This window comes from Microtus pennsylvanicus, chromosome 10 (genome assembly GCF_037038515.1).
Source record: "Microtus pennsylvanicus isolate mMicPen1 chromosome 10, mMicPen1.hap1, whole genome shotgun sequence".
Lineage (NCBI taxonomy): Eukaryota > Metazoa > Chordata > Mammalia > Rodentia > Cricetidae > Microtus > Microtus pennsylvanicus.
The window spans coordinates 81182503-81195319 of NC_134588.1; positions in this window are offsets into that span (position 1 = coordinate 81182503).

Consider the following 12817-nt stretch of genomic DNA (forward strand, 5'->3'; position numbering starts at 1 on the left):
ATTGGCCTTAATCTGATTATTTCCAGCGCTGTCTACAGCGAGTAACTTGGATAGGTCTATTGGGCCTTACAAATGGCCCACGTGGTGTAAAAAAAAAAATCCGTCACTTCTCAGCAAACATCAGGATTCTTTTTCTTCTTTTCTTTTAAAAGAAGATAGAAACAACAGCTATTAATATCATCTCTCCCCAAAGAGATCGTGTTCTAAACACTCGCCCCAACCCCACCCCTCTGGGTCCCCTCAGACTCAAACCTTCTTTCTCTGAGTGAGATTGGATTTGGGCTCGCCCTTGTCAGAGGCCTGGCGACTTCTGGACTGCAAAATTACCAAAGCGCTGCTAATTGTCGCCGCCGGATGGGTTTTGGGGGTACTCTTTGCACACGGCTTTCCTTTCCAAGCGATCGTACAAAAGGAAAGTTTGATTTTGTTCTCAGCAAGGGGTCCCTGAATTTATGTTCGCTTCTCCCTGCAAATGATATGCAGTGGGACCCTTCGCAATTACTTTTAAAATGCATCCGAGGCAGACACTCAGCGGAGAGAGACCGCCCTTCTCTCTGCCTGGGTGAAAATTAAACTCTAAAGTACCGGGTTGAAATTTTCAAGTCAGGGGCGCGGGATTGGATCAAATCACATAAACTGCAAAAAAAGCAAGTCTAATGGCGCATAATTGGTTCTGTAATAGCATTACACCAGGATAATAGCCCGTTACGGCCCCCTGCACTATTAAGTGCTTCCCTGGCGGAAAGCCTTTATGATATTAAAGGGGGAATATAATGATATTTTGGTTATTAAATGCGTGTAATTAATTTATGCACCACTGAAAATAAAGTTGGTATTATGACCCACTCAAGATGCATCACAAAATACGAGTCAGACAACTGTTGATAAGTTCTGGTGTCTGTGTTCCGTCTAGACTGCCGATTTTATTTTGGGACGATGGCTTCTTGGACAGACTGCATAAATTGAATATTTTATAAACATTCTAATGCTGCGTTTGAGAGGTTTGACGAAGCGGTGGGTCGGGTCCCTGCCCGGCCTGGGATTCAGCCTTGATCTTAAAGACACAGAGCTTTGGAAACAAAAGACCTGGCGGACCCACTCGTGGACAAGCGCCCGGGGCGAGTAGCGCGGAGCTGGAGAACTGAGTGTTGAGGCCCTGGCCGGGCGATGGACACCCCAGGGAAAACAGCCAGGAAGAAACGCTGTACTGCTCAGGCCGACGCAAGTCGAACCTCTTTCACTGAAACGGCCCTTTCTCGGCTCAGTCGCCTCTGGCCAGAATCGGCCCTGCCAGGGAAAGGCTGGAAATTCCTTCTCGGCTTGAAGCGGACAGACCCCGCCGCGCCACCTCTCCTCCAGGGCCACACACTCCGAGAATCGCGGCGGCGGGCCCGGGTGGAAAGCGCGGGCGAGCCGGGTGGGCCCCCGCGGTGGATGGCGCGGCCAGCGGGGCTATGCACAGCTTCGAGGCCGAGAACAGACCCTTTTTCCGTCCCACGCCACTGCTGGCTCGCCGGCTCCCGCTTCCCTCCAGGTCCGGCTCAGAGAGCACCCCTGTTCTTTGCAACCAGTTCCAGGAGCCGAAGGCCCCCCGAGCTCCGGAGTCTGCCGAGAACCTTCTCGGGCGCCCTCCTTCCCAGGGCTGCAGCTTCCGGCGGGCGCCCTGTGCGCTCCGGGAGTCCAGAGCCCGAGAAGAGAAGTGAGTCAGGGTTGCCGGCCAGCTCGGCTCAGCGCGCACTTGCGTTATCCGCGGCCCCAGTAAACTAGCGCCAACTGTCACGTTGGCCCCAGAAAACAGAGACTTCCAAGCTTCGAATCAGCTCCCTGTCGCGGACAACGAGCCGCGGAGGTTCCTATGAAACCCTGACCTGTCCCGGGTCGGAGCAGACTCGCCCGGGGTGTCTGAGCCTCTCTCCGAATCAGCCGACTGATCAGAACCTTGGACAGCGGCAAGCGTCGTAGCCCTGCCCAGCGTCTGTTGGCCAAAGAAGTCACCAGTCCCCAGGGCCCCTGTGGAGTCCCACACTGAGCCGCGCCAAGACCCGCGCAACCGATTCCAGACGATCCGAATCCTCTCCTGGTCCAAACCTTCGAAAGTTATTTGGGATGCGCGCTTAGTGCTGGGAGCAGGAAGAGAACTCCCGACTCGGAAGTCTCAAATGCACAGTGTCCTACCCGGTGACTACAGCAGAGAAATACCCCATATCCCCCTTTCCTCCCGGTCCGGCCCTCTCAGCCCCCCTTCACGCGAGGCTGGCCATGTCCTTGGCTGGACAACCAACCCAGCTTCAGAAAAACACCCACCTTCCTAGGGGCTCCAAGTCAGCTCGGGACCCTCAGCCTCAATTCGCCTCATGTCCCTTTTCCGTAGCTATTGGGCTGGGTGCGTTCCTATGACAAAACGGAGAATAAACAACTAACCGAACAACTGCAGGAACGGAAAAGCTACAGTAAACTCTGATGACGTGAACCCCTTTCCCCCAGTTGCCTCTGATACTCGGGGCCCTGGAGAAGGTGACTGATTGGTATTCGTTATGGTCTCCCTTCACTAAAAAAGAGGGGGTGGGGGTGTGAGCTAGGAAACTCTTATTTTTCCTTAATTCTTGCGCGGTAAAATGTATTTCCCAATTAACTAAATTTGCCGATCTGTCCCGCTTGGACACTCTGATAATTTACAACCTAAAAGTGTACTTTCTTTATCTAAAGACCAAGGTGACTGCTTTTAATTTTCTCTAACCTCTTTACACTTGATGTTCACCAGACTCATAATGTTAATTGGCTTCATATACGGATCATCAGTTTAATGAAGAAATAAATCCTGTGTTGCTTTATGTTTTAACAGTGATTGCTTTAATGAGGAATGTGACGTGTTCCAAAATCAGAGCCGCAGGAGACATTAGTTGGGACTTCTATTAGGACAGAAATGCTTATTTAAAGTTGAAACACAGGGTCATAGTTCAACTCTTTTCTATCGGGGTCCTCCCCACCCCCCAGCTACCCAGGTTGCTTCCAGCCTCTACAAGGAGATACTACTGCAGTCCTGCAGGCTTCCCTATAAGGATCATATTCTGGTTTTTGCATAGGGCATGTTAGCTTACCTCTTGTCCAGCAGGGCATAGAGAAGCCAGAATAGAGTGGGGAGATCAACTTTCAAGGTTGTTCATATTTTTTAAATAAAGGAGGAAGACCACCCCCCACACACACATGCACACACACATGTGCGCGCGCACACACACACACACAATTTGCATCCAGATGCAATCTGAATCACAAGATGTGATTCAGAGAAAGCTTCCCCAGTGCTAACATATTCATAGCACTGGAAATCCAAGGCTGAGTTCTGAAAGGCAGACAGCTCCCAGAGTAGAGTGGGCTACTGATGACCAGGGCTCTGCAGGGGAAGTGCTGGCCTCCCAGACGGTAGAAGCTTTACATTCCCCCATCAATTAATAGAAGAGTAAATCTGCTTCCTCTAATGTGTGTTTGATTTTTCTAATTTTAAATTGGTTCTATTGAAGGGAAAGCTGTCATTGCAAAAACACTGAGAGCAGCAATAACATTCTGGAAATGGGAACATCCTACATGCAAGACCTCGACTGTTTGCAGTTATGTTGTGAGTCATTTTAAATTGATTCCTGGAAAGAATCCTATATCCCTAGAAAATGGAGAAGTTTGGGATGCTGGTTTGAGATCGGAAGCACTTCTGTGTACACCTTGTGGTCCCTAACCCATGAGTATATTCTGGACCGAGAGCTCACCTGTGCTCAGAAGAGATATTGTTAGCTTACCTTTTAAATATTATCCTTAGAAAAACCAATTCCAATGAACACCACTTAAATCCATAACAACGGGGGCAAATAAAATACTTCAATTGACCAGGAGAAAAAGAGAAAACACACTGAACTCCTAACTACTTACTTTTGGAGAGTCTAAGATATTTGCATTGTTATCCTGAGTGAGCTCCGGAAAGGGAAGGGAAGCTCAGGGTGTGCTCCATTGTGTGTTTAGAGAGAATGAGCATCCTTTCTACTTACAGGCAAAGGTGGGGTTATTTTGTAGTTTTGAAAATGGCCAATAAAGCTTGGGTCAGCTATACGTGGTAGAATATGCTTTTAAAAAAATAGTGGCTAATTGAAATTCTGGATGAACGGTTAACTTATGAACAGGGTGTGCGTATAAAGGATTAGTTATGCTTTTTATTATTTTAGAAATTCTTTGTAACTCACAAGTTTATCTGTCATGTGAAAGCGGTAAAAGCTGTTGACAGGCAAGCCAAGTTCTAGTAATCTCCCTTGCATCAGCTGGAGCTCTTGGTCAGCCTTGCTGCTGAGCTCAGAGTGTGGACCAAGGCCTCCAGTCCTCAAATAGAGGAAAGCAGGCACACCCCTAGTTCCATTTGCTCTGGCCTTTAGAAGCCGGAGGAACTCATTTCCTGACCCTCGTGGCACAGTCTGTGAGTGGGACAGCAGTGCCTACCTCTGGTGCTGCTGAGAAGACCACACTGGGACATTCTCAGAACCTTCAAACTATTGTCTATAATTCTGTAGGGTGGAAATATGTCGTTTGACATTTATATAAACCATACAGAATGTCTAGCATGGAAATATGTCATTTGACATTTATATGAACCCAGAGGATGTCTAGCACAGAGGTTGAACTGCGTTGTAAATCCTGTACCTGGATTATAAAGATGTGTCATCACAGGGACCAATGGACCCTTCTAGGGCTGGGTATCAATTATAGAAGAAAATAGGTATTTGTCAGGGCATGGGAGACATAAAGGAACGCTCCTTAGTTTCTGTTTAATTTTGTCATTTGTAGAAAATAGCTCTAAAAAATAAAGACTATTTTTTAAAGTTTTGGAGATACAAATTGTATGAAATGCCCAGCACTGAGCGATCACTCAGTGAACTACATCATCATCATCGTTATCATTGCTGTTGGTCGTTGTCATTGTCCTGCTACAATGCTGATGTCTAATTCTCTAGGCTACTAGCGGCTACAGGTCTAGAAAGAGCAACTTGGCTTTGGGGGGTCAAGATGATTCCTGAGTCTTCTGTGATCTCCAAGATGAGCTTCCCATGGGCCAAGGCAACAGTCTCCTGGGGAGAGCACTGCTGTGGCTTCTCAACCTACTCCTTTGCTTGTCTGTCATGCTGGTTCCCTATATTTCCTCCTTTGTACGTTTAGTTACATTTGTTCCATTTTACTTGGCTTATTTATTTGGCTAGAAAATCCAAACAAGGGCCTTTGTGTTAGGTTAAAGGTATTCTATTGACAAATAGAATACCTTTTTAGAAGTGTTTTAGAAGTATGGATTGATGCCTTTGACCTAAGCCTAACACCTTTGCTTGGATGCAGACTTCGCTATTTTGTATGTCTTTCCGCCAGTGTATGACCTCCTTACAAACTATGGGACTCTCATGATTCCCTCACAGATGGTGACCTCTCCCCAAGTGTTAGGATAGGGAACCTCCTGCCACTCTGAGTGGAGGCAATAACCCAGTCTTTCTGGAAGGTCAAGAGAGCTTGGCAGAGCATCGGTCAGTCTCCTGCCTCCTAACCACAGTGAAGTTCCTGGAGTTGGGCCTGCCTCCTTCTGAGGTATGCTGTCCTAGGGCTTCACCTGCAGTCAACAGGTCAGTGCCCACATCCAAACATTTATGGCTTCCATTGTCGATCTGCTGGAATCACTGAATAGAACAATTATCATTCCAAAAGCATTTAGTTGACCGGTCTCAACTGTTATTAAAAACCTAGTCAGAAACACTAGTAAGTAATGAAATCAATCCAGGGAAATCTCAAATCCAATCCAGCCAAGCATAGGAAACAGCTTACCTTCAGAAACCAGGAACTTAGAGGCAGCTCCTGGAAACAGCTGGAACATCCTTGTGAATGTGGAACTGGAATGGCTCTCAGAGTCAGTGAGAGACAGAGACAGGCTGGAGCTGGGTTTCCCAAGCCAGCGCCCTCACTCCCCACCACACCTCTTAAATAAGACATGTTTCTTCTAGAACATGAGCGCCGTCAATTGCCCATGCTAAGTGCTCAATAAACACGCAGCGTTTAATTGAAAAGACTATTGAACAAATGAAGTAAGTTTACTACATGAATGATTAGTAAACACAATGAAGCTTTCCCATTTCTGGGAGATTTAAATTATGTAAACTGTGGGGGAGGCAGATTTTCAATCAGGCAGACTTGGGGTCAGATCTGGCTTCTTAAACCTCCTTTATTGGAAATGCTTGCTGTTGAGTGTCTGACTCAGCATTTCCCAAACCACCCTGCTCATCTCTCTCTCTGTCTCAATCTGTCTCTCTCTGTCTCTCTCTCTGTCTCTCTCTCTCTGTCTCTCTCTCTCTGTCTCTGTCTCTCTCTCTGTCTCTGTGTGTGTGTGTGTCTCTTTCTCTGTCTCTCTCTCTCACACACACACACAAACCCCTACCCCCCGACCCCAGACATACCTCTCTCTCTCTCTCTTACACACACACACACACACACACACACACACACACACACTCCTCTCTAACACAAAACTCTGTTCTCCCCGACACATACACACACTTTTCTCACGCATGCTTTTCTTGTTTGTCCCTCCTCACGTACCCATACCTCATCCTTCTGCCACAGACAGACACACACACATGGGGGAGGGGTCTCCACAGTTCTGGCTTTTCTGTGGTGCTCATCGAAACCTAGACTTGAAGACCCTCCTCTTGCCCCACAACCAGATCACTGCGTGGCTCCCATCTGGCTTCAGGCAAACCATGAGGATGTAGTCCACCACCCATGCCCCACTACTCTGTTCCTGCTGAGGGTCTCGACATGGTGGGACACAGGCTCTTGCCTACCATTGCCAGACCACGACAGGACCTCTCAGTGCACTCCAGAGGGGGTCACTACCTCCCTCCCAACCCAGTGGCCTCATGTGACCGCAGCCTCTGTGGAGCACATGGATCCCAGTAAAACTACTAAGTGAGACTGGCTAGTATCTGGGCCCGGCTGGGTCAGCCATTTGTCCCTCTCAGTCCTTCAGCAGTTAGCTCACAGCCCAACTGCCCAGGATGAAGAGAAGTTAGGCTCAACATGACCACGACTGTGGGGAACCTTTATACTCATCTTACTGATTTCAAAGTGCTGGGCACCTCTGTGGAGCTGCATAGCATCTCAGAGATACCCTGGTGGGCTCTCAAGATCCACAGAGCTAGGCTGCCAGAACACTTTATGATCAAGCCCAGGTCTCAAGCTGTAACTGTGGGCTCTGCCTGGAGACTGTAGCCTCAGAACCCGCATTCCCCAGCTAACCTAAATGGAGAAGATGAGGTTCATCGTAGGACCCACACATTCATCCTCTGCTTCACCTTTTCATTCACTCAGCAGATGCGTGCCAACAGCGTTCATGCCAGCTGTGGTGGTTTGCATGAGAGCAGCCCCCTTCGGCTCTTTTATTTGCAAACTTGGTCCCCAGGTGGAATTGTTTAGGAAGGAATAGGAGGTGTGGCCTTGTTAGAAAATGTATGTCACTGGGGGTGGCCTTGGAGGTTTCAAAAGACCATTTCCAGTGTGCTTTCTCTCTTGGTGTGCTTTCTCTGCTTCCTGCTTGTGGTTCAAGGTGTGAGCTCTCAGCCGTTGCTCCAGCCCCAATCCCCATGCCTTTACTCGCCATCATAGCCACTAACCCTCTGGAACCGTAATCCCACTTAAACTTCTTCTTTTATGAGTTGCATTGGCCAAGCCGTCTTACCACAGCTCAGATTGCGTTGGAGCTGCACGAAATGCTAGAGGTGACAGAGCCAAGGGATGTCTGCCAAGAAGGACGGCACACAGGGAGCCGAATAAACCCAAGACAGAGTTTGTTGCCCTCAACAAAGCTGGGGGGGAAGAGCCATCGACCCTTTGACATTGGACATGGAGTTACAAGATTTGGCATTTGCCCTGGTGGATCTTGGTCTTGCTTTTGGTCCAGTAGTATTGCCTTACTATGCCCCAATTCCTTTTGGAATAGTGATGTATAGCATGTGCCATTTTTTGTTGGAAGGGTGTAATTTCCTTCTTTTTATTTTACAGGGGTTGCAATTAAGAGCTTGCCTTGAGTCTCCGAAAAGACTTTGGACTTTCAACTTCTAAACAGTGCTGAGACTGAAAACCGATGGGGGATTTTGAATTTGGACTAAATGCATTTTACACGACGATATGGCCACCAGCCTGTGGGGGCCAGAAAGTGCAATGTGGCTGCCTGAGTAAGAACGGACAGCCCCCAAAGACCCATGTGTTTACGCACTAGGTCCTTATTGGCAGTACTGTTCAGGAATGACTAGAAGGTGTGGGCCTTGTTGGAGGAGGTGTATCCCTGGCTCTGAGTTTTCCAAAGTCTTACGTCATTCCCAGTGTACTCTCTGCCTCCTGCTTGTGGATCAAGATGCGACCTTTCAGTGGCTGCTCCATCCACCTGCTGCCGTGTCTTCCTTCCACCATCATAGACTCCAGCCTTATGGACTCGTAAGCCAAACGACCTCTTCCTTTTGGAAGTTTCCTTGGTTACGATGTTTCCTTGGTTACGGTGTCTTGTCACAGCTATGGAAAGGAAACTAATACACCAGGTGTACTGTGCCAGGTGCAACAGAAAGACCCATCTTTTTTTTCCACAGTACTTTTCTACAACACGGAGTGTGTATGCATGTAATATGCACATGTTCACATGTGTGTGTGCATTTGTGTATGCAGGTGCACTCATCCGTATATCCATGCATGGTGGCCAGAGGTCAATGTCAGGTGTAACCACTCTCTGAAGCACAAATTCTAATTGGTCTTAATAATAAAAACCCAGAGTCAGATACAGCGGCTAATGCTAAAGATCAGAGAAGCACAGCAGCCAGCCACTAGTTTTTATCCCTACTAAATCCTCAGACCAAAGTAGGCAAAATCCTGTCTCCACAAATCCTCAGATTGACTGCACTGAGCTCCTGTTTCCTCCTGCCTTATATTCCTCTCTCTGCCCAGCCATAGCCTTTCCTATCTCCACCTTCCTAGTGCTGGGATTAAAGGTGTGTGACTCCCAAGTACTAGGATTAAAGGTGTGAGCCACCACCACCACCTTCAGTTCTGTTTCTCTTTTAGATTGGATCAATCTCGTGTAGCCCAGGGTGGCCTTGAACTCACAGAGATCCTTCGGCCTCCCCCCCCCAGCCCACCCCAACCCCGTGCCAGGATTAAAGGTGTGTGCCACCACTGCCTGGCTTCTATGGGTAACTAGTGGCTTAGTTCTGCACGCTCATCTTCAGCCAAGCCTTGTTAGATCACAAACAAAATGCCACCACAAGTCTCCACCTAATTTTTTGAAGCAGGGTCTCCCGCTGTACCTGGAGTTCATCAGTTTGGCTAGACTGGCTGGCCAATGGACTCCAGCAATCTGTCTCTGTGCTCCCTAGTCCTTGGGTGAAGCCCATCCACACAAGTCTGGGTCTGGCTTTCTGTGTGGGACCTCAGGTTCTCAAGCTTGTGCAGCAGGCACCTCACCAACCAAGCCAACTCCCTTGCCTCCTTGTAACGATTTTGTGTGTTTCTTTTCCTTAACATTAGAGTTTAAAGGCTGTGCGGGTGGGGAGCAGGGCGGCCTGTGTTCATCAGTGCCCGCACCCAGGATACACACAGTAAAGATACACAGATTAATCAGAGAGCATGACTTGACGCTACGGCCTCAAGTCACTGAGAATGGAGACGTGAACAGATCATGCTCCCTAGCTTATCAGGGCTTTACTATGCTTAGGTAATAAAGAGAGACCTTCAGTCAAGCATCTCTTTCCTGCTAATTGCTGCTGAAGGTTTTGAATAGTAACAAGGTGATGTCTCAAGGCGGCCTAAAGGACACTGAGTTCGCAAACAAAGAAACCACCCTGTCTGGTTCTGCAAGAATGGCAGGGAATATGCCCCTCCTCCCATTTCCCCAACTTTCCCACAAGCCACCCCATGCTCCTTCCCTGCCCCACAGCCTTCAGTGAGAAGTTGGATCTGGTACCTCAGGCTCAGTATCCCCGTGGCTGTTTTCCAGCTCCAGACTCATCTTAACTTCCTGAGAAACACTCTTCCCACCTGAAAATGAGAACTGATTCCCATCCAGTGGCGGTGGGTAGCTAGTGTCATCGCCGGGGTCTGAAAACCAAAGAGGATGAAGGCACCAGATACTGGCATCCCTCCATCTCCACAACCCCTGCTGGTACGCCTGAAGTAAGGGACTGCCTCGCCCCACTTTTCCTGGCGTCTTCTCCTTCTCCTTTCCACTTTCTTTTACACTCTTGCCGAACATTTCTTACATTTCCCACCCCCTTGACATGACACAGCTTCCCCCAGGCAATACCCGTGTTCAGCCTAGCTGTACTACTGACCCATGTCCTCTTCTCTCCGCTGTCCCTGGAGCTCCTGCCTGGCCCACCTGCCTTCACTCTTTCAGTCGAGAAATTGCTGAGAAGGGAGAAGGAACAATGGAGGCTACCTCCTCTTCTGTGTAGCAGAGAAGATGGCTCTCTTGTTTGGCTAGGTTCAGGGTTGGCTTTGTCTTAAACCTGTGTTAGCTTTGTGTCTACAATAGGAAACATTGCAGTTTGAAAAACAGGCCAGTCTCATCACACGCTGCCTCTGTGCAGCGTCTCGCCACTCACATAACACTGATTGCTCTCTGGTGTCTGAGAACATCTGAACTTACAGTCCTTGAATAGATTCTAAGGGCTAGGTTCATTGTGCTCGTTTGGAAAGGGCTTCTAAAGAAAATGAATCAATCAATGAATTAACTCATTCACACCTTCTTACCCAAAGATAAACATCACTAACTTGTTATCAACTTGCCAATATTTTATCACATGTATCATTTAAAAAAAAATGATGTGAGTTCAAGGCCAGCCTGGTCTACAAGAGCAAGTTCCAGGACAGGCTCCAAAGCAACAGAAAAACCCTGTCTCGAAAAACTAAACAAAGAAAAATGAGAAGGCGGCACCACCTGTTCCCATCGGACTCTTTTCCATTTAAGGCCATATTGCAAATATCTTTCCATGTTGTTAACTGTTATTGCATGTGTTCTGGGTGCTTCTATGAGTAGGTAGGACATACATCCAATTGCTGTAACAGAGGCCATAACAATGGCTTAAACGCAGTAGTTTATGACCCTGTGAAGTGGATGCCAAGGGCACCATAGCTCTGCCCTGCCCTGAGAGCATGCCAGCTTGCTTATAACCTTTCCTCTGTCATACCTAAGGCATTGCAACCCCCAGAGAGATGGAAAAGGGCCCCGAGGGCACAGCCATCCTTAAAGAACACTCTTTCTAAGCTCTGAAGCTGTTATCTGTTTTCATCCCATTAGTCACAACGATGACCACACCCCAGTGGTAGGGAAGCTTAGCAACCATGTCTTGCATGCACACGCCCTGACACAGATAGGCAGACAGACCGGTCAGCAGAGACCAGCAGTCTGGATGGAAATCACTGAGCCCCCAGTGTAACACGATTACTAAGAACCCAGAGACAGAAATTGGGGTTCAACCTGAAGGTTAGAATAGCAAAACAGCCAGCCACTAACTCTTACCTCTACCTCAGTCCAAAATGGTGATCCTGCCTCCAGGAATCTCAGAAGGAGACTGTGTGTGAGAGCTGTCTCCTCCCATCTTATATTCTCTAGTGCTGGGATTAAAGGTGTGCACCACTACCACCTGGTTTCTATGGCAATTAGTGTGGCTACTGGGATTAAAATTGTGTGTCACCACTACCTGGCCTGTAAGGCTGATCAGTGCAGCTGTTTTACTCTGTAAACTTCAGGCAAGCTTTATTTACTAAAATACAAATGAAATATCACTACACCCCAGATATCCAGAAACTGACTAGGGGAGGCCAGGAGTCGGCAGTCAGCAGTTCAAGGTTAAAGGACCCCTAGTAGGAGGTTTAGAAGGCTATGGAGATAAGCAAGGTCAAACGCTACGCTACAGGAGCGGAGCTCGGGCAGAGTCAAATAGCAAAGTTCAACAAACCGGTACACCACGGGCCTCTGAGCCCATCAGTGCCGTCCCTAGGTCCAAGGGGTTGTTACCAGCCTGCAGTCCTGAAGAAAGATCCCCCAGCAGCCAGGGTTCTTGAGTAACGAGGCAGTAATGTAAACCCTACCAATGTTAATTTAGAATAGCAGCCAGTGGCAAAGTGGGGGGGGCAGTCATCTAGCTAACTCTATGTTGGGGAGCACAGGAGTGGAGACAAGCAGGGATTTCTACATCCCCGGCATTTTCTCCTCTCCACGTCCCCAATCAACTGTGGGAAACGCTGCAGCCCTGAAGTCGAGGAGTCACCCAGCTCAGAATCACGCTCATCTGTTTCACTCATAACCACAAGCTGCCACTAGATGGCACCAAACTGCAAAAGGGAGTAGTTTTTTGTTTTGTTTTTCTTTTCTTTTTTTCTTAGCAGCAGCAACTTCAGGATAAGGCAGAAGTTCCTTTATTCAGGTGTTCCTGGCTCCTGTCTTGACCCTGTCACAGAGTGGAGCTCAGACAATATGCAAATGTCTGTTGACTGGAGAGAGAGTGGATGAGTGGGTGGGTGGGTGGATGGATGGATGGATGGATGGATGAATGAATGGATGGATGGGCAGATGAACAGAGTTGATTTTTCTCCCTGAAAGAACTGGACACCTACTTCTCCTTTAAAGTAGACACTATAATAAAGTTCTATATGTGCCCAGACCTTTCTAGATGTCTTACCCCTCACTTCACAATGGTCCCCAGATCTGGAAGTGTCATGGTTGCACAAACAGATGGGGACCAGGTCTACCCTTTGTGCCAGA